At 40.9% G+C, this 22,294-nt stretch overlaps 1 protein-coding gene and 1 pseudogene across 1 annotated transcript in view; one reads left to right on the forward strand and one right to left on the reverse strand.

Moving 5' to 3' along the window:
* LOC141509174 (uncharacterized) overlaps positions 1-22,294 on the forward strand; it is a 1,085,709-nt gene that overhangs the window by 130,267 nt on the left and 933,148 nt on the right. The gene's annotated exons all lie outside the window — the stretch shown is intronic.
* Positions 19,114-20,209, reverse strand: LOC141509981 (ADP-ribosylation factor-like protein 6-interacting protein 1 pseudogene; annotated as a pseudogene).

The raw sequence follows: 22,294 nt of genomic DNA on the forward strand, positions 1-22,294 counted from the left end.
TCTGGGTTGGACTGACAGGGTTTAAAATGAGGCCACCAGTGTGGGGGTCACAGAAAAGAGGGGTCCTTTGGAACTGACTTCTCGTTCCCTTCCAGAAACACTCCCCAGACCCTCCCAGCAGGTCTTTCTGACCCCAGGCCAGGCCTTTGGCCCCTGGACCACCAGCTGCGTTAGGCAGAAAGGAGGCAGAAGTTTTACTTGGATCTGAGGAGAACAGACAGAGCTGGTGGCTCCCTGGGGAGGGGACACAGGGCGGGTGGGGCATCTCCCTCTCCCAAACCTGACTCACCCAGAAATAGGAGAGGGAGGTGAGGGTGGACCTGCTGCTGTTCTGTCCCCTCCCCCAGATCAGGCCTAGGTACAGGGAGGGGGGGAGCAGTCTTTTTTTGTGTATCCCCAGGGTCTCTGAACAGCAAAATTAGAAGGCTAAGATGGAAGTGAACCAGGAATCATAATCAAGGCTCTTAGTCTCCTTCTCCACCTGTGCCAGGGAATCCTTTCCCTCCCATGCTCCTTCCCTCCAGGGTCTAGGATGTGAGCAGGCTCTGATAACTGGATAAGGCTGCATAGATGAATCTGGAATGTGCCCCTTCTCCATGGAGAGAGATTCTGTGAGGAAGAACTAGGGGTTGGGTGCCCCAGTCTGGAACCAAAGAGGTAACTCTTCTAGCCTTGCCTTTTCCCCACCCCCATAAGTTCGCATTTGTTTGTCACTTTTATCTTAGTTCAGTCTAGGTCTACCCCCAGGTTCTCTTTATCTCTCCCTCCTCCCACTCACTTGCCCACTTTCCTTCCTTCCCTCAGAGCTGTCCTAGGTCCTTCTTCTTCACAAAATCTGTGGAATTTCTTTTGTCCCAGAAAACAGTTAAATCTCCCCCCTCCCCCAGTTGGGGTCTAGACCAATCCTCCTACCAGGCAGATCTGCATCCATTTCCTCAGAGTGGATTTACAGCAATGAGTCAAGGTTCTTCTCCTCCCCAAGTCTCTATGATCCTTCTCCCCCTCAATCTTGCCCAGCTCCCTGTTGGCTTCAGGACAGATTTTGATCCTTCAGTGTCAGTCATAATAATAGCGTGACAAGTCTGTTCTGTACAAGGTTGGAGAAATAATCACTCAAGACTTAGACTCACCTTGGGAAAGGGGTCTCAGGCCAATTTCCACATCCCTGCTGTGACCTCTGCTCAAAGAGGGACTTAACCAATGGTACACCTTTCAAAGTCACTTTCCCATAAGTAGTCATCCCTCAGTGAGCCCCTGGTGCTCAGGGCCACAGGTGGAGTCTTAGCCCTCTCAGCCCTCTTAGATTCCCTCACTGGCTCTACAGCCCCACAGTACCTGCTCAAGGTCCTGTCCCAGGGGACTCCAGAATCAGGAGGACTGGAAAGAGGAGACTCAGAGGGAGGGGATGAAGAGTCTGGGAAATGGGTCATCCTCAAAGAATGCAGACAGTGAAGACTCTCCTCCCTGACCCTTCCAGATTCCCTTACCATCTGTGTCCTGTCCAGTTATGTTGTTTTCATTTACAGACAACGTGTCTTCTAAATCCAAGGAAGGGAGGTTGAGGAGGTCAGGGAGTGAGCCAGTGAGGAAGGGGGAATTTTAAATGGCACTCAGTTCCTCCTCCTCTTTCTCTCTTTGTTTCAGGTACCACAATGGATCTTTGGAGCATCCAAAGCCCTGAGAATCCCCCAAATCTGACATCATCCTCACCCAGTGAGTAACCAGTGACCCTCAGTACAGGATGGAGGTCTCTCTGTCCTTTATTATTTTCTACTACAGTCTAAACCTGGGTTGAGTCTCCCATTTCTCAAAGCAATCAAATGTATGAGAAGGACTGGAGGAAAGGGGCAGGGGAACCTCCAGCCTGAGAAGGAAGAACAAGACTGGTGAAGAAGGGGGTTGGGGAGGTAGGAGCAGAGAAAGGTAGGTCATCCTCCATCCTCCCTTCTCTCTTCTTCCTTAGTGAGCCCCCTTGACCTCCTATCCCTCACCCATACAGCCACAGCTGGACTTTGGGGAAGGGGGCTCAGCTTCTCTAACCCTGGCTTCTCAAGAAATGAAGGAGAGGCCTCTCAGGAGCCCTCACCTCATATCCTTTAAGTTAGAAGCACCACAATGACCTCCTCCCTCCTTTTCCCAATACTATCTCCCATTGATATAGCAGAGCCTTAGGGTCTTGACCCCAAGGCAGAGAGAGAGCCTTAGGGACCTGGGATAACCAGAATAAGGGGCCTGAGGATCCCCCACTCTCTCATCGCAACTCCTCTCTTCTTCTCCCTGTGTCCTTCTTCTGCCCTGAAGCTCAGCCAAGAGATAGAATAGGTGATCACAGGAATCATGGAAGCAGCAGATTGCAAAAATGGACAGGTCAGGAGAGGTCCCTGAGCACATGTGTCCACTTAACAGATGGAAAAGTGAGGTCCACAGAAGGGAAGCCCTTGACCAACATCCTACACCCAGCAAGTCTAGGCAGAGTTGGACTTCATACCTGGGGCTTCCTCCACACCCTCCAGGCCTCCAATCTTCTCTGAACTCCCCTGAGGAGCCCCTAACCCTTCCCCTTCCTCATCCCCAGAGACCACTCCATGTCCTGAATCTGGTAACAACCTGCTTAGTGAGTGACTCGGAAGCAAGGAGGGGCTGGATGTCCAGTTAGGGTGTGCCCATCCCATCTAGTGTTCCTTCATTTCCCATCACCCCTTCTACACATATTTGTTATTCTCTTTTTCCTATCTCTGGGCTTTTGCCCAGGTTGTGCCTGGCATGCTCTCCCTTCTCATCTCCTTGTCTTAAACTGCAAGGATCCCTCCCAGGTTAAACTTAGGAGCCTCCCCTTATAGAAGCCTTCCTGCCTGCCCCCTCCCCCCCATCCTTTCCTCTGCAGAGCAGACCCTATTGATTGATTTATCTGTGTCCATGATGACAGAGCATTCCAGGAGAATGTAAACCCCTGGAGAGTAGGAGTTACTCTATTTTGGGATGTGCCCTCTGGGTGTGACCTAGATAAAGGCTTGAGTCAACATAAGATCTGTGGACCTGAATTACTGTACCCCTCTGGAGATTCCCAGAGGGCATCCTGTGTCTCCTCTCCTCAGGTTGGGGACTCCCCAAAGACTAGTTTCCTTTTAATTCTCCCCAATCTTGTTCTTCATCCTTAGCTACTTCAGATGTCCCTAAACTCCAAGGAATGATCCTGATGGGCTGCTCATTCTTCCTAATGCTGTTCTTTTCCTTCTTCTTACTCCTCCTTTGCCTTCGACGCTGCTGGCATCAGACCAGATTCAGTGAGTTCTGGGGGGCTGGGGTTACCTGGGTTGAGGACCCAATCAGATATGTTCTGAGTCTCAATAAAAGCTAACTCTTCATACAGGGAAGAGGGGCAGAGAGGCAGAGACCAAGATGACCAGCAAGAGGTAGGGTCCAGACATCCCCCAATTCCTCCCCAGTCACTCTCCCATTGCCTCTGCCCACCTTCCCAGACCTCTTCCTTCAACATTCTGTGTCTTCTTGTTCCCCAGTTCTGACCCAGCTGGGATCCCCCTGGAGGAGACCCGGGGTGAGTGTGAGGGGCAGGGGCAGCAGGGCTTGGGTTGGCAGGGGGAAAAACCTGGTCCTGGACAGAGCTGAGGTCCTGCCCCTCATGCCTTCTCTTCTTGCCTCCAGATGTGGATGTCAAGAAGGACAGACAAACAGAAGAGGCCAGACCAGAGGACAGAGCTGTGAGTCTCTCCCAGATCCCTCCTCTCTTCCCCAGCTCTCTCCTTCTGGATCCCACATAGCTGGGAGGTTGATGGTCCTTTTCCCTCCTCACGCCCCCTTCCTCTTGTCCCACTCCATTCCTTCATCTCCTCCTTCCGGGCTCCCCCAAGGGAAGACTGTCAGGAAGTGTCCTATGCCCTGCTGAACCTCAACAACTTAAAGACTGGGGTCAAGGACCCTTCCCCCTCTGGACTAGGGGAATCCCTCTATGCTGCCCTGCGATGAGCTCCTCCTAAGCCCAGGTGACTCCAGGAGAAGAGACCCCTCCTCATTCATCCTCTGCTTTCTGAGGGCAGACTCGCACTACTTCATTACTCAGACTCTGATGTTCAAGTCTCTGCTCCTCATCCTAAGGGAGGGGCAGAAAGAACTAAAAATTGCTGGGGGCAGAGATCCCCTCCTCCTGACCTCTGGTTCAGAGAGGACTTTGATCCAAGGAGAATATGACTTCTTTAAGGTTAGGCCACCAGCCTTCAAGAAGAGCAGTCACTGACGACTAAAGTAGGAGTTATCTGTCTGTAATGGATCTGTCAGTTCACTACAAAGTAGAGATCACGGTGTAGTAGAGGCCAGAGAGCCCACCTCCCTCCAGGGGAGAGGGAAAGAAAGTAGGGGAGAGGAGAGGAAGAAGGGGAAGGAAACTGTGCTAAGCACTTTAAAAATGTTATCTAATTTGATCCTCCTAAGAATCTTGGTTGATAGTGACTATTGTTACCCCTCTTTGATAGTTTTGGAGACCAAGGCAAATGGAGGTTAAGGAAGAAGATAAGAGAAGATTAGAAAGAAGAGAGCTGGAGAGGAGGGAAATATCTAAAGGGATTCCCATCCATTGAGCAATGGCCTTAAAGAGAAGGATAAGGATGTCCATAATGGAATCATATTATACCATGAGAAATGAGGAACGCAGAGCAAAGAGAACAAACAGACCCAAAGAACCATTAATACTTGGCCCTTTCTAACCCAAGTTTAATAGACCCTTCCCATGGATCTTGCAAGTTGTCTTGGATTGGAAAATTGTTTTACTCATTCATCTTTTGGGTTCTGCCACTCTAGGATTGGTTTAGAGTCATTACTTAAAGGTATTTGAAGTCATCTTGAGCAGAGCTTGCTGGAGGAAGCTCTGCCAGCTTCAAATCATTTATATCTGGACAACAATATGAAAAAAGAAAAGTAACTATGAGAGATCAAAGAATTCTGACCAATGAAAAGACCAAACATGCCTCCAGAGGAAGTCAGAGGAAGTCAGTTACCACCTATTGACAGAGAGGAGGTGAATACTAGGGAAAGAGAACGACATACATTTGGGGGACCTAATCATTTTGGGGACTGATGTGGTAGTGCAAGTTTGCCCTCAGAAATTAACTTATTACAAAAATGTAGCTATTGCATTCTCTAGGTTTTCTACTTGGGAGAAGGCTTTAGGAAGAGGGGGGTAGGAGTGGGGAGAAGGACAGATTATTCCTGTAAAAGTCATGCCAAAATAATAGCCCACTTTAAAATTGTATAAAATAAAAAAAGAGAGGCTATCAGAAGGAAATATTGGCAGGCTGGTTGACTTTGAAAATAATTTGTGGAATTTATTGCATACTTAAAAAAATCATGAAATGAAGATTCACTGTTTCATAGGGAATCCCCCTTTTTGATTCTTCTGTGAGCATACAAATTCTCCTCATTTTGATTTTTTAAGTTCAAAATAAACAAAATAAAATTAAGTTATCAAAAACATTAATACTTCATTAATCTGTGATTATTTTTATTAACTATATCAACTGAGTTATCATGAAATCAAAACTTTCACTGTTTAAATATATAAATTGTATATACATACATACATACATATATACATATATATGTCTCTAGTCTTACTCTTTCATATCAATCTGGCAGGTTAGATACTCAGAGAGGACTAATTTGAGGAATTATCCTGAGGCAGCTATCTCCCCACCATTAAAACTTAAGAAACCCCCATTAGTGTAGTTCTTCATAATTAGAAAAAATAATCTAACATTTTAGAAGAGGCATTTATTCAAATGTAGAGCATGAGCAATCTTTATGGAGTATTTCTCAAGCACTGTGTAGAAATTACTCTCTCAGAAATACACATAGAGTTCATGAGGGTTGGCAAGTGGAAAAGTGGGAATAAATTTAAGACAAAATGGTGTCTTTTAATCACAGTGAATCAGATGTACAGAAAATTCAGGGTTAAGGCAAATCCCATCTTTGTAACATATATGTACTTTTTTGGTGCCTGAAAACTATTTATGGGCCAAATAGTGCATCTCAAATATTCTGTGCTGATAGTCACATTGACTCATGATAAAATATCCTGGAGAGATGGGATGAAATGTTCTCAACAGACCATCATCTTTCAATTTGGAAACCTTTGACCATTTAACTCACTTCAAAAACTGTGGACAATTTTCTGACTAAAGAAGAGGTTTTGAATGCCATTAGTTCCTGGTGCTGATTCTATTCCAGCTGAGATTTATAAGGTAGGGAGGTACATTACTCTTACAAAAGCCGAATAAATTGTCCTGGGTCATATGGCAAGAGGAGGTTATCCCACAGGACTTCAAGGGTGCCTCCATGGTCCATCTCTAAAAAGGTAAAGGAAATAGATTGTCTTGTGACAATCATGGCAGTGGGTGGGTATCTCTGTCTTAGTCATTGCTGGCAAAATTCCTGCTAGAGTTCCTTAATTTGCTAATTCTTTACCAGGAAGCTGGTCATCTACTTGAGAGCCAGTGTGACTTCAGAAAAGGTCAAGGCTCAGTTGATATGGTGTTGGCTGCCCTAAAGTTCTAGGAGAAAAGAAGTGAAAAAATGCGAAACAAGTTTGTGTTTGTTCCCATGCTTTATGCCATGATGTTCTCACCTTGATGTCCAACACCTTCACTGAGGACACACTCATAGTGTCATTTCAGTCTTTTTTTGAGAATGAAGGACAGACACATACATATATACATACTTACATACTACAGCCAAAAATGACACAAAATGGAAATGTTCAATGTCAGAGAGCTGGTGGAAATTTAAGAACATTAGGATAATAGAGTTGTGAATCAATACAACAATTTTGAAAGGCAATTAAGACTTATGCAAATAAAGTGTTAATACAGCCATAACCTTTGATTCAGAAATTTTAGAGAATCTAGAGACAGGGCTGAATAGCAAAGGAGATCATTGATAATAAGAAAAATCTTATAGAAAATATTTATTGTAGCATTTTTTGTGATAGCGAAGAATTAGAAATAAATTAGATAGGCATTCACTGGAGAATGACTGAACAACTGGATACGTGAATGCCGTGATATATTTTTCTGCAAGGAATAATGAATATGATTAATTCAGAGAATTATGTAGACATTTCCACAATATAACATAGTGAAGTAAACAGAGCCAAGAAAATGATATATACAGTGATAATAACAATATACAAGAAAAGAATCTCCCCAAACCCATTAGAAAAAAGTGCTGTGAGATTATGAAGGTCATTAAGAGATAAGAGAGGACATAGCTACCCTACACCTTTGCAGAGCTGTGATGTCTATGGATGTGGTACATCAAATATATTTTCAGTCTTCTTTGTGGTATTGATTGGTTTTGTTATTTTTACCTCTAGAAATATTTATTATATAGGTTAGCTCACAGAGAGGGTTATGGAAGGGATATCAGAAGAAATTCTGGTGATGTAAAAGAAAGATATCAGTAAAAATATGTATTTAATATAAAGACATCAATAATGCTTGTTTTCTTCCCCCCAACCCTTCATATTTTTTCCTCCAATTTTAATATATACAATTCTTTAAACATATTCTGCTATGGAATAGTTTTCCATTCTCTAACCTTGGACATTTCATGTATCTTTTCTGAACCTCTATTTCTATACTTGTAAAATGAGGTTAGATTAAGTTACCACTGAGCTCCCTTCTACGATCTATAATTCTAGGGTACTAGGATCTAAGGGGAACTCAGAATTCCTTTATGGTTAGTTAGGTAATGCAGTGGATAATGTTTTTTTCCTAAAGGCAGGAAGACTCCTCTTCCTATGTTCAAATTGGACTTCAGATACTTATTCATTGTGTGGCCCTGGGCAAGTCACTGAAACTTGTTTGCCTTAAGTTTTCTCATTTGTAAAAATGAGCTGGAGAAGGAAATAAGAAACCACTCCAATATCTGAAAAACAAGTAAACAAAAAACAAAAATTATATATTCAGATCACCCTTCACTCAATTTTTTTTTCCAGTTTATCCACATCCTTTCTCCAATACCATGTTCACCTCTTGGCATAGTTCTCTGGATGTGGTCAGACCAAGGCATGATACAGTAAGTTATTTACCATCTATCTTCTCAGCATTGTCCTTCTCTTAATACAGGAGAAGATGCCAGAAATGCTTTACACCATATTTTCATCTTTTGAACTTTCTCTTGGCTTAAACCTAAGATCTTTAGATGAAGAATTGATGGTGGAATTTCCCTGATATGAATTCACCTAGCATGACTTCAAATTTGACCTCAGACACTTACTATTTATCCTAGGCAAGTCACTTAACCTTATTTGCCATAGTTTCTTCATCTGTAAAATGAGCTGGCAAATCACTTCAGTATCTTTGTCAGTAAAATACCAAATGAGATCATAAAGAGTTGGACACAAGTGAAACAACTCATCAACAAAAAAAATTGGGTCCTTGGAAGAAAATCAAGATTTGGGCATCCAGAAATGTTATCATACTTCACTTCTAGCCTTCACACTCAGGGTTTCTCTTTCTTCAGTCTCCTTGCACTGGGTAGAGAATTTGGAAGAGAAGGATGAACCTATTTCTACTCTTTCTATTGGGATTGTGTATCTCCTCTATCTGGAAGCCCAGAAAGTAGATGGTCCTATGAATCCAGGTGTTGGCTAGAGACAGAGAGGAAGAGATAATAGGTACTTGGGCTCTGTTCTGTCATATCTAAGTTTTCTAAGATTTTACTCATCTTCTTAACTTCCTTCTTGCTTATTTTGTGGTTGGATTTATCTAATTCTGACAGGGAGAGGTTGAGATCTTCCACTACTATAGTTTTTCTGTCGATGTCTCCTTGTAATTCATTCACCTTCTCCTGTAAGAATTGGGATGCTATACCATTTGGTGCATGTAATAATGAATTATCTTCACTGCCCATGGGCCCTTTTAAGAAGATGTAGTTTTCTTTCTTATCCCTTTTCATGGGAATCTATTTTTTTCCTTTTGTTTTGTCAGAAATCAGGATTACTACTTTAATTTTTTTTTTACTTCCACTGAAACATAATGTATTTTGCTCCAGTCTTTTATCTTTACTCATGTTTAATTCTTTAATTCAGATGTATTTCTTGTAAATAACATTATAGAATTCTGGTTTTTAATCCATTCTGCTATCTACTTCCATTTTAAGGGAGAGTTCATCCCATTACCATTTACAGTTTCTATATTTCTCTCCTTGCTATCTTTCTCCATTTATCCTTTCCACTTTCCTTTCCTCTTATGCCCCTTTACCAATGCTTTGCTCCTTTTCCCCTTTAAATTTTCTTTTAAAATTTAACTTTAAGTTTTACTTTTATCTTTGCCTTCCCTTTTATGAGTCCCTTCTTCTCCTTTCTTCCCCTTCCCCCCCCACCTTCTCCACTTCTCTATATGGTAGGATAGATTTTTAAACCCAATTCTGAATGTTCTTTCCCTCTGCTCTGATAGGTTTTTGTGCCTCTTTACTTAGTATTATTTAATCCTCTAATGCCTAGCCTTCTTCTAGTATAGTACTTTTTATATCTTTATTGTTTTAGCCCTTTCTTGTACCTACAATTTCTTTGTCAAAATATACTCTTTTATCTGTCCTGATAAAAGCCTGATTAATTGAAAAGAAGCATTGTCTCATACTCACTATGTATTCTCCCCTCTTCTGATTCATTAGAAAAACACTTTGTCATAAATCACATCAAATTTTAGTCAATTTATATTGGATTCTGTTATGACTGGAAATTCTTTCCATGGTCTTCATGATCCCCTCATGTCCCCTAGACATCCCTCTCCAATGGTCTCCTCAGATCCTCTCCAGTCATCAATGCAGTCTTTGGAGTCCCTAGGCTGGTAAAAGGGTGGTGACCACTTCTGCTGGGTAGAAAAAGGAAAGAGTAGGATTGGAGGTTGAGCACAGGATGTGGTAAAAATGACCATTTCACAGATACATGCTCAAATTGGCCAAACCCTAACCCACATCAGAAACTTGAGAAATCAGGAGCATGTTCCCATCTTCCCCTATCTTGCAACATCTCCAAATACCAGAACCCATGATCTACTTGGCCAAATTCTCCTTCACTCCTGTCCTTCCTGAAGTTCTTTATGTACTGCCTTCTGGACAATGCATTAAAGTATGAACATTTACAGATGGAGGAAGTCCAGTTGAGAGTCACAGGCATGGTCTGACTGAGTCAAAGGAGTAAGAGATGGGAGTTGAGTCCTGGTAGTCATTCTCATTATAGAAAAATTTGTGGAAGGAACTGGGGAGTGTTTGACAAGACTAATGTCACTGGTGAGAAATGATGTCAGAGGAAACCCTAGTCACCAGGTTTGTCTTGGGAGACCCCAGGGGAGAGAACTAGGACTGAAGTGGGCCAGTGTAAGGGAGGCAAAATCATCAGTAAGAATCTCTTCCCAGTCAGAATTGTGGAACCATGGACCGGGTTCATTTTGTGAAAGTGATCTCCCTATCCCTGGAGGTCTACATTCTGACAATCAGGAAGGACCAGAGTTCTCCTCATCTCTTACTGCACGCTGACTTCTTTCAAGTTCTTTCAGGACCAGTTACCTTTCTAAGCCCCAGGTGTGGGATTTAATCCAAATAGAGTTGAGCTGACCTGCATGGGGTGAATATGTCTTGCTCTAGAATACTACTGAACATGACCTTGCTCCACCCCAACTCAACCTCCACATGGCTGGCAAAATGATTTTCCAAAAGAACAAATTGGACCCTGTCACCTCCTTACTCCATAAACATGAGTGACTCTCAGGACCTTTAGGATAAAATGCAAAGATCTGGGTATGGTTTTTACTACCCTTGATAGTCTGGTCCCCAAATGTCTTTCTTACTTGGTGATGCATAGATACCCCTCCCAGTACTCTAAGGTCAGGACAAAGAAGCTTCCTTCCTCACACTAACCTCTATTTATGGTGTCCCTGTCATTTCCTAGACCATTGCCCATGGCTGTGATGTGTTGACTCTGGACTTTGGACTCACAGACTGTCCTGATGCCCCTTTCCCCCCAAAATATTCTCCCTCTCATTAATTTGTATCAAGCACAGGCAAGCATTTATTTTGTGCCAATTATTTTATAGTTACTCTGCATGAACCTACACCTACATAACATTGTTTCCCATAAACCTCCCTTGCAGTTAGGCTAGACCCAGCCAACATTAAATGATTAAGAAATACTTCATATTATGCATCAGATAGGACCAATGACCATCTGACCAGCCATCATTCATGTGGGCTTAGTCTTTTTTGCCATCTCTTTCCTAGGGACTCATACAATGACCTCCCTTTTTGCCATCATAAGGGACTGATGATCCTCTGTCCAAGGTCTCCCTTCAGGATTCTGAGTCATGGGTTGCCTATGTCCAAACCACCGTCCAGGTCATCAGTCTCTCATCTATCAAACCCATCCATTTCAACTTCTTTCTTTTCTCTGTTCCTTTCTGGTCTCCTTTCTCTTGATCTGAGAGCTCTGCAAGTCCTGTTCTATTGTGAACAAATTATCCTTCACATTAGAACTGTGAAATTTTGGCATGTATATTGTGTATGGATATTTACTTACTTTTATCTCCCTGCCCCCATGGAGTGTGAGCTCTGTGAGACCCAGATGTCTTTGCAATCCCAACAGACTGTACAGGGCAGGTCACATAGTAGGTGCTTAGTAAGCAGTCATTGGATTTGAGCTGGGGTGTGTCTTAGATGGAAGCTGCTGCTTTCCTTATCAGGAAAGCACAGAATGATGGCCAAGGAAGCACAGATGGTCAACTGGGCTCACAGAGATGCCCCAGGTCAAGGGTCAGCTCTGTGGATGGGTATAATACCTAAGTGAACTGCAAATGCAACACCATGGCTGGTCATTCCTGGGCTGCCACTGTGGCATAAAGTAGATGGAGAAACCTAAAGATGGGAGTGGGGTAGACTGCTCTGAAATCTTAGACTGCTGGGTGCTAATGTCATGACCAGAAGATTTGAAGATTTGAAGTTAGGACCCGAATTCAAATCCTGCCTCAGACATTTACTGTGTAAACTTGGTGAATCACTTCATCTCCATCTACCTTAATTTTCTTATCTGTAAAATGGAATAATATAGTACCTATCTCCCATGTGGTTGTGAGGATCAAGTGCGATATTATTGGTAAATTATTCTGCCAAACTGCAAATGTTATATATGTATTAGCCATTATTTTATTATTGCCTTTACTGTCATGTTACTTAACTCAAGAGAGCTGAGGATGAAATTGATCCAGAAGTCACATCACACTTGGGACTAGTGTTCACCAACTGTTAAGCTAAGGATCTGAGGTCTAGTCTTCTGAGGTCATAATGTTAAGGCTTTGTGATAAATACTGATACTTTCAGGGTGAGGCTTCTTATGGGGGGTACTGTCCTTTCAAGGTTCATTCAGGTATTTGTGGGATCTTCTGGTCTTTGCCAGAATACATTAACCTGACTCATCCTGATTCTCTCAGAGCTAGGGCTTGAAGGACCAGGGTTCCTCTTTTGTCAATATCAGTGGAAATCAAGGGGCCTGAGTTTATAAGGTGTTAAGGCAGCAGGGTCAGTCACCACATCCTGACCTAGCCATTAGGCCGCCGACCTTTTTCCCTAAACAAAATTGAGACTGGGTAGCTCAGGACAGAGCTGAAGACCCATCCTACACCTAACAGTCCCTTTCTTGCTCTCCATTAGTAAGTCTCCTGAGTCAGACTGGAGAGGAAGGACATTGTGACAAGGTCCTTGGCTGGCTAATGCTGAAGGACCCTTCTTGGGCAGAGTGGGACTGCAGTATCTGCTCAAAGGGCTCTTCATCTTCTGACCAAAGCAGAATTAGAGGCTCCAGGGCTTTGGTGAGAAGTGGGTAGGGGTCAGCATGAACTGGAGGGAGGCCATCTATAACCTGACCATCTCTTATAGGACTCTGTCTAGACTGGGTGATTATGTTGGAGGGATTCATAAAATTCATACGCTGTTGGGGAATTGTTAATTGATCCTATTATTCTGGAGAATAATTTGAAACTATGCCCAAAGGACAACTATGCCCTTTCCAGAAAGACTATTATGTAAAAGAGATTATTAAAATGATAAAAGGACCTATTTATACAAAAATATTTAGAGAAGTTTTTATTATTGAATTAAAAATCAAGTGAATGTCATTAACTGGAAATAGCTGAATAACTTGCAGTATATGATTGTAAAGGAATATTATTGTTCTGTAAGAATATTATTATTCTGGGGTGGCTAGGTGGCACAGTGGATAGAGCACTGGCCCTGGAGTCAGGAGGACCTGAGTTCAAATCCAGCCTCAGACACTTAATAATGGCCTAGCTGTGTGGCCTTGGGCAAGCCCCATTTGCCTTGCAAAAACCTAATCAAAAAAGAATGTTATTGTTCTATAAGAATATTATTGTTCTTTAAGAAATGATGAACAATGACTTCAGAAAAACCTGGAAAGATTTATTTGGACTGATACAGAGTGAATTGAGCAGAACTTCAAAAGCAATATTGTATGATGAACAACTATGAGTGGCAGCTATTCTCACCAATATTATGTTTCAAGAATCAAAGGGCTCATAATGAAAAATGCTATATGTCTCCAGAGAAAGAACTGATAGCATTTGAATGTAGACAGATGAATACTACTTCTCTCTCTCTCTCTCTCTCTTTCATATCTGATTCTTTTTTCTATTCTTCTACAAAATGACTAATATAGGCTTTATATGATTGCATATATGTAATATACCAAGCTTCAATTCAGGGAAGTGGTAGAGAATGGAAGAAGGGATAGATTTGGAACCCATAATCTAAAAAAATGAAAATTATTTTTACATATATAGGAGAAAATAAAATATTATTTAAAATTTTTTTCTGTCACTATATTTTATATGACTTTTAAACATTAATTTTTTAACATTAAGGGTTTATTTCCATCCATTGAGATAAATTATATAATTTTGGATATTTTTTCCCAAAAGATTATAATAAATATTTTCCTAATGTGGAACTATTATTCTATCCTTAATAGAAATTCAATTTGAACATAATGAATGATTTCTTGAAAGAAGTATTGTCTATTCAACAGGATTGTATTTAAAAGTTTTGAATTAAATTTAATTAATCATATTGATTCATAACTCTTCTTTTTCTTCTGATTTAGGTATGGAAATCATATGTGTCTCATAAAGTAAAACAAATAAGTATATTCTTTTTCAATTTTTGATAATAATTGGCTGTAGAGATGCTGTCTATGCTGGAAAAGCTTGTTAGACTTCTCCTGGGAATCTATTAGAACCAGGAACTTTCCTTCATTACTCCATTTTCCTTGGAAAATTATACATTGAGGATTGCAACAAAAAATAATTTATCCAGTAAAGTTGAATATAATCTAGAATGCAGAAAAATTGGACATTGAACAACCTGAAAGACTTTCAGGTAATTGTAATAAAAAACCCAAACCTCATTGGGAAATTAGATATAAAAGATCCTGAGAAAGTTTAAGAAAATGATTAAAGATTTTGAGGTTGTCTTGGATAATTGAATTGCATAGATTAGCTTAGATCAGTCATTCACAAATCATTCACAGTTCTTCATCAAACAATCTTGCTGTTCCTGTTTTCTATTACTGTGTGGTGTTACTTCTGGTTATGTTTCACTTCTTTAGTCCAGGTTTTTCTGAAATCATCCTGCTTGTCATTTCTTAGAGCAAAATAATATTTCATTACAATTGTATACCAGAACTTGTTTAGCCATTTCTCAAATGAAGGTCTTTGTTTGGATTTCTAATTCTAATCCACAAAAGGAACCCACTATAAATATTTTTGTATAAATAGGTCCTTTTCACTTTTGGCAGATATCTTTGGAATATAGACCTAGTAGTGGTCTTTCTGGATCAAAGGGTATATACAGTTTTAGACTTCTTTGGGCATACTTCCAAATTGCTCTTTAGAATGGTTGGATCAGTCCATAACTCCACCAACAGTGCATCAGTATACCAGTTGCACACCTTCCACCATCCACCATTTTTCTGTTCATTAAATTAGTCAATATGATAGGTTTAACATAGAATGGTCTCCTATTTTCCAGCACAGAATAGGTCACTAAAATTTCCTGGGTTCCAGTTTCCTCATCTATAAAATGAAAGAATTAGTTCATCACTGTGCTTTTTTCTATCAATAGATCCTTGACTTCAAAAGTCAAATCCAGCCTCAGACCCTTGATACTTATTAGTTGTATGATCTTGGGCAAATCACTTAACCCTGATTGCCTCACATTCAGAGCCATCTCCAATCATCCTGATCCATATCTGGCCACTGCTCCCAGATGACTCTGGAGGAGAAAGTGAGGCTGGTGACTTAGTACAGCCCTCCCTCACTCAAATCCAATTCATGTGCTTGTCATAGCATCACCACTCTGATGTCATGGTCCTCTTTGAGAACTAAAGACAAACGTCATCATCATCATCATTATCATTATCAACACTTTTCAAAATGCAGGTGATGATCTCAGCAGTGTTTTAGGTTTCTGTCTCACCATATTGATTACATTCCAAGCTTGAAATTCACTAAAATCACTGGATGGTGAGATAAAAAATTGACTGTGATTATTTTTTCACCATACTGTTTTGCGTGTGTGTGTGTGTGTGTGTGTGTGTGTGTGTGTGTGTGCACGTGTATGAGTAATTGCATACATCTGTATTTATTTAGAATATATCTTCATTTGGACCACCTATCATATCTGAAATGCTTTTCCCACTACCTTGTAGGGTTCCTCCATTCATTGAAGACCCTGCTCTCTCTCTCTCTCTCTCTCTCTCTCTCTCTCTCTCTCTCTCTCTCTCTCTCTCACACACACACACACACACACACACACACACATTCATCTCATTTCAAGTGCTTTCTTTCTCATATGAACACATTTGTCCACATGCATATATTTATTTCATGAATAAATATATTCTATGTATTAAAATATATTTATTTTATATTAAGCCTGATTATTTATTTGGCATAATCATATCCCTTTGTACCTGTTGTCTCACATGAAAGAATGGAATCTTTGAGTCTTTTTCCTTTTGAACCCCTGGGAGGTAGCTTAGAACCTGTTGTATATTTGATGTTTACTAATTGTTCTTGATTGAATATGCATCAGACAGGACCAGTGACCATTAGACTTGTCATCACACATGTGTGCTCAGCTCCCTTTTGACCCAGCAGGTAATGCAAATTAAACCAATCTTTCCTTTTTGTTCCTGAAGTGAAAAGCTGACAACCTACCATCCAATGATGCCCCCCCCCCCCCCAGGATTCATAGTCATGGGCTGCCAGACCAAGACTGTCTGATCATCAGACTCTCTTCTATCACACCTAATTATTTCAATTTTGGTGACACTTGGGTCCTAGTTTTTGCTCCTCCCCTCTTTCTTTGAATCATTAGAACTTCCTGTTCTGTCATTTACAAACTTCCATTGAAGAGAGAGCTGTGAAGTCCCTCTCCCATGTGTATTTAAATATATTTTTGTCCTCATCACTAGAAGATAAACTTCATGAGGGCAGTCCAATTTCTTTCATTTTGTCTTTGCACTCCAATATATAGGAAAGGGTATGCCATAATGAAGAAACTAGATCAGTGATCATTGAGTTGGAGCAGTCTTGTCTAAGCAGAGGCTACTGGCTCACGACCAGGGAAGTGCTGAGTGATGATGTGCAAGGTAGCCCAGGACTGATGCTATTGTCCCAATGGATTCCTGAGATGTTCGCATTAAGGGACAATTTTCATGGTAGATACAATAACTGAGAGAACTGCAATAGAGAAGCCAATATCATGGCTGGCTATTCCTGGGCTGAAAAGGATTATTATTGAGATGTGTTACAGGACTTTTAAATAACTGGAGGTCAGGGCAGCAAATTCCTACAATATATGAAGTCAGATTCCTGATTTTAATTGATTTGAAGTCAGAAGGGAACAATGGAAGACACAACTGGACAGATTGGATGTTGTCAGTTGAGTCTTAGAGAAGACAGGAAAAGATTATCCAGATAAACTTGCCTTTTTTTCTGTGTGAATCTGAGCAAGTAACTTCACCTTCATCTACCTCAGTTTTTCATCTGAAAAAATGGGGATAATATAGAATGTAGCTGCCATCTTGTTGTGAGGATCCAATGAGAACATTTTTTGTAAAATACTTTGGGAGGGTTAAAATGCTATATTAATGATAATCATTGTTTTATTTTTGTTATGGTTGTTATTATTATTTGGTTTTTACAAGACAATGGGGTTAAGTGACTTGCCTAAGGTCACACAGCTTAATAATTATTAAGTGTCTAAGGTCAGATTTGAACTCAGGTCCTCTTGACTCTAGGACCAGTGCCACCTAGCTGTCCCATTATGGGAAAGCAGAAAATAAGAGGAACTCATAAGTCATACCATACATGTACTGAGTGCTCACTGACCAGTTGAATGATAGTTTTGAAGTCTAGCCTTCTGGGGTCAATCTTGGTCTTTTCAGGGTAAGATTATTTCTGAGGGGTCTAGATATTTCTAGGAAAGTCTAGATATTTTGGACCCTAACCCCTTCAGAGGTCTTCAACACTACATAACCATCAGAGCATCTGCTCCTTGACAGGCCACGTTAAACTTAAGATATCTTGATCCCTTTAGAATTAAGCTTTGAAGAATTTGTTTCAACAATACATGAGCAGAAATTTTGGGGTCTAGGTTTAGAAGTTGTAAGGCAGTACAGCTGGCCACCACACTGTGGGCCAGCCCCCAGTGCTGACACCTTTTCCCTTCTGCACAGTTGAGGTTGGTCAGACCAGAGCTGAAGACCCACATATGTCTTTCTTGCTCTCCATTGGTGAGTCTCCAGGATCTGGGCTGATGAGGAGGGACCCTGTGACAAGGTCCTTGGCTCACTTACAATGAAGGACAGGAAGGACATTTTTTTTTCCTTTTTTTTTGAAGAGTTTAATATTTTTATTTTTTCCCCTCCCTCTTCTCTTCTCGCCTCTTTCTACACAAAACACAGAAGGAAAATACAGGATTAAAACAGCAGAGGCCATCAATAAGTACAACACACAAAAACAGCTATGAAGACAGGCTTATTTACAAGAGGAAATAAATGTAATATTTTCTAGGTCGTTTGTATATCGGACAACATTCAAAAAACTAATCATGCTACATGGGCTCCTTGACCACAGTAGTAAAGTGAAAACAAAAGTTTACTGTTAGAACATAAATATCACAGCCCAGTTGTTTTAATTTCAGTGCAATTAAATTCACAAAACTACATCATACTTATTAAGAGTTTAAGTATTGTTTCTAAACATTCCTCGACATTTTTCACAGGGAGCAGGGTGTAGGTGAAGAAGAGCTGCAAGCTTCAGAGGTTTCTTTATTCAAATTCAAAGCCAACTCAATTTCTGGCTATTAGGTTGACTATAATTTGAATATCTGATAAATTCAAAACACATAACAGAGGCAGACTTTCTAACATGCTTTTAGCAAAAGCCCTTTTCTTTTTGGAGTGGTCAAAGGACTGGAGCAACCACTTGTTTTTATACTAAAACTATGGTGACAGCAGTGTCTTGAGTTGTAACATTATAGGTGTGAGAATTTAAAATAATATCTTATAAGATCTGTTTATCTACTAGAGTGGGGCTGGACAAACAATTTAAGGGTGAGTTTTACTGTTTGGCCTTAGAGCTATGGGTGAATACTATTGGTCATAAACTCTTATTTGGTTAATGGTGGCTTTACTCATTAGTTCTTCCTTTGCCCTCTCCTCCAGGTCAGGGATTTCGATAATTATAACAGCAGGACTCTGTTTAGGAGTTACTATAAGGAAGCTTCTCAATTTTCTAAGTAGAAGTTACTGTACCTAAAGTGTGAAGACACGAATGACTGACAACAATGTGCTAGATTGCTACTTGGCAGAAATAGCAAATTTCTGCACATTGCCAGGGTATTCGTTAGGGGGAAAAGGTTAACTTTAGCTAGGCCATGGAACCATTTTTTCAGTAATTCTGTGATTATCTATCTCCATAATGAATAGAATGGAAAATCAATGCTAAATGATCTCTTCACCAGAAGTGACAAAACTGGTTTTTATATCCATGGAGCTAACTTTTTGAAGCAGGATGTGAAATTTACTTTTTTTTTACACCCAAAGACCATCCAGGAGGAAAAGTTTAACCTGAGATATTCCACTATTAAGATGGACTGTATTACTCAAGTTACTGTTAAAATTCTAAAGGATTAAAGTGAATTACTAGTGAATTACAAGAATACTATACTATAGGGTTGTTTTAGTTCCCTAAAAATGCCAGTACAGTTAACCTTGGGTAATAAAAGTACAAGAAGTTCAGAGGGGGGGCCCTTTCAGTGAAGACACATTCTGTTGAATTTTACACAAAGACACTGGCCTTTCAATTGACCAATCTCAGATTCTTATCAAGAGCCAGTCAGAAAGTTAAACGAGAAAACAAAAATATGCTTCTGTAACATTTTAGTACACATACTTTGTAGAAACTGTTCCCTAGGACACCATGTCACATTTATGATAATGAATGAAGGAGATATATCATTCATTTTTCTTCTCCTTTTGTTTGAGGAGCTTATTTATCTCCCTTTTGGCCATTCCAATATACTTTGAAATGATTCCATGTTGGTTTAGTCCAGGAAGTAGCAGTAAGAAAGTTACAATAAGGTAGGTGAGGAAAAGATTGTGGACTTGCTGTCCAATCCAAGCAACTGCAGCAAGGGAAACAATCATGGTCATGAAGTACATTTTAGGATTTTCTTCCTTCAGTGTGAAGAGACGTCTCCACCAGCAAACAGTTCTGCCCCGTGTCTTTACTAGATTGCTGCAAATTTCATGAAATCTTTGTTGTTGCTCAGTAGTCCATTTATTGGAGCCAAATATCCTAGGAGCAAGAATGGGTACAAGGTAGTCAGCCAGGCATAAAAACATAACGAAACAGGAAACACCAAAAAGAACAGATGGATCCAAGTAGTAGATCAAAAGGAATACCAAAGAAACAACACCCACGACTGCAGGTGCAAACCAGGCTCTTTCCCATTGAAGAATTTTATCAGCTATTAACATCACTTCTCCCCATCCTTGCAATTGTTCTTCCAGGCTGGCAGTTTCAGCAGCCAGCAGGTTGCTACTGCAGTTATCTTCTGGTGCCATGACCACCGCGGCGCCTCAGGGGCTCAGCAGAAAGGCACAGAAGCCTACATACAAGAAGAAAGCAGGATGCCAGCCACCCTGCCCAGCTCCTTAGGAAGGACATTTTAAGACAGAACAGGACTCCTATGTCTGCTCAGATGACTCTTCATTCATCTTCTGACCAAAGCAGAATAAGAGGTCAGGGGCTTTGTTGAGAGCTGGGAGGGTCAGCATGGGCTGGAGGGAAGTCATTTATAACCTGAACTTCTCTTATCGTGCTCTGTCAGGTATGGGTGGTTAAGACAGCTGGTTGAGTCCTACTCCCAACCTCCCACTATTCTCTCTATTCTTCTTGAGCCAGATCAATTCAGATGTCTAATCCCAGGATAAATAGAGTAATAGATATGATGAATGGTTGGGAAGATTCAGGTAGGAGCTTTAGAATTTGGCAATGAAAAAGACACAATCATTAAAGAAATCTCTGGGTATCTGGGCTCTTTTTCTTTCCCAGGATCACCCTCTGGGTTGTCCCAAGTCCTATGGTACTCAAGAGAGCAGATAAGCCCCTCAGTTGCCATGGTCTCCTGGTGAGTGACAGATCCCAGTTATGGAAGGATGGAGATCTCAGAGAGGAATGAAATGAATCCTGGCAGTTGGCACATTGTGTTCAAAAGTGTGGATGACTGGAGAGATGCGAGAAGCTACAGCTGCTGTTTTGGGCAGGGGCCCTTGGGGGTCAGAGCTCAGTGACCCCTGACCCTGGTAGTGACAGGTGAGAGGGTGTTGGTATATAACCCTCCCTGATGGGAAGGAGGCCAGTCCTGAGAGACATGAGAGAGTAGACTACAGGTAGAAAAAACACTCAGGTTTTACTACCTTCCTTGCCTTACCTACCCTACTTCCTCAGGCTCTGGGATCCTCTTGTTCCCCACTTCATATTTTAGATTCTGAAATGTTTCCTCCTCAATAATTATGTGAAGAGGAGAACACATGTAACATGACTTCTCTTTTAGAGATGTAAAGCTGAGACCTGGAAAGAATTGAGCAAGTCAGTGGATTTTTTCCCACCTTCAAATTTGGGATCTTTTTTTCCCTGTATGATCAGCATCCCCTGGTTACCCAGCCAGGAGAGTGTGCTACTCCTTCTTTAGATGATTCACAGTAGCCTTGGGAAGAAGGGGTGCACAGTTTTTACTTTTTTTTTTTAGGTTTTTGCAAGGCAAACGGGGTTAAGTAGCTTGCCCAAGGCCACACAGCTAGGTAATTATTAAGTGTCTGAGACCGGATTTGAACCCAGGTACTCCTGACTCCCGCGCCCGTGCTTTATCCACTATGCCACCTAGCTGCCCCTCTTTGGCAATTTCTTAAAAAGAATGCTCCATCTTTTTAAATTTGAATCATGGTTTTCAGTCAGTCTTGTAATTCTAATGTAGCTGATGGCTACTTGGGTCGGTTCTGCTTATGAGGAATCATCATTCAGACTCGGGAAAGCAAGATTGGAAATAAAATGAAAATTTGTTAAAAAGTTTACAAGACATCAGAAGGGCTGGGGAGACAGGTAGAGATAGATAGATAGATACACAGATAGATATATAGATATATAGATATATATATAGATAGATAGATAGATAGATAGATAGAGAAAAGAACAGCCAAGCAGTGTTGGCTGGGTCATGGTCAGAGAAGACTGGTGGCCCTGAGCTTCTGTCCAACCCAAGTTTTTATGTCTTGCCTCTCATCCAGAGGGCAAAAGAACTCCCTTTCTCTTACTAGACCAGGAATTAGGTAGAGGGTAAAGCCTAAGGAGTTCAGGATACAAATTTTACATTAAACAATGAATCAATGGTACATCAAGAAAGCGGGGAGGGGGATTTCCACCCCAAATAATTTTTAAGATTACAATTGTTTCTGTTGCAATCATAATTCTCTACTCCAAGTCAATTTACATCTCAAGAGCAAATTTACATCTCCATCCAAATTCTTTCTTTTACATTCACAATTCATCTTTCCCCTGCATCATTCCTCCCTCAAATTATTTGGGACTAGATTCTTCTGGGCCTTTCAGAGTCCATTTGGAGAACAATGTATTACAGCAGGGGCTTGATT

This window comes from Macrotis lagotis, chromosome 1 (genome assembly GCF_037893015.1).
Source record: "Macrotis lagotis isolate mMagLag1 chromosome 1, bilby.v1.9.chrom.fasta, whole genome shotgun sequence".
In the NCBI taxonomy this organism is placed as follows: Eukaryota; Metazoa; Chordata; class Mammalia; order Peramelemorphia; family Peramelidae; genus Macrotis; species Macrotis lagotis.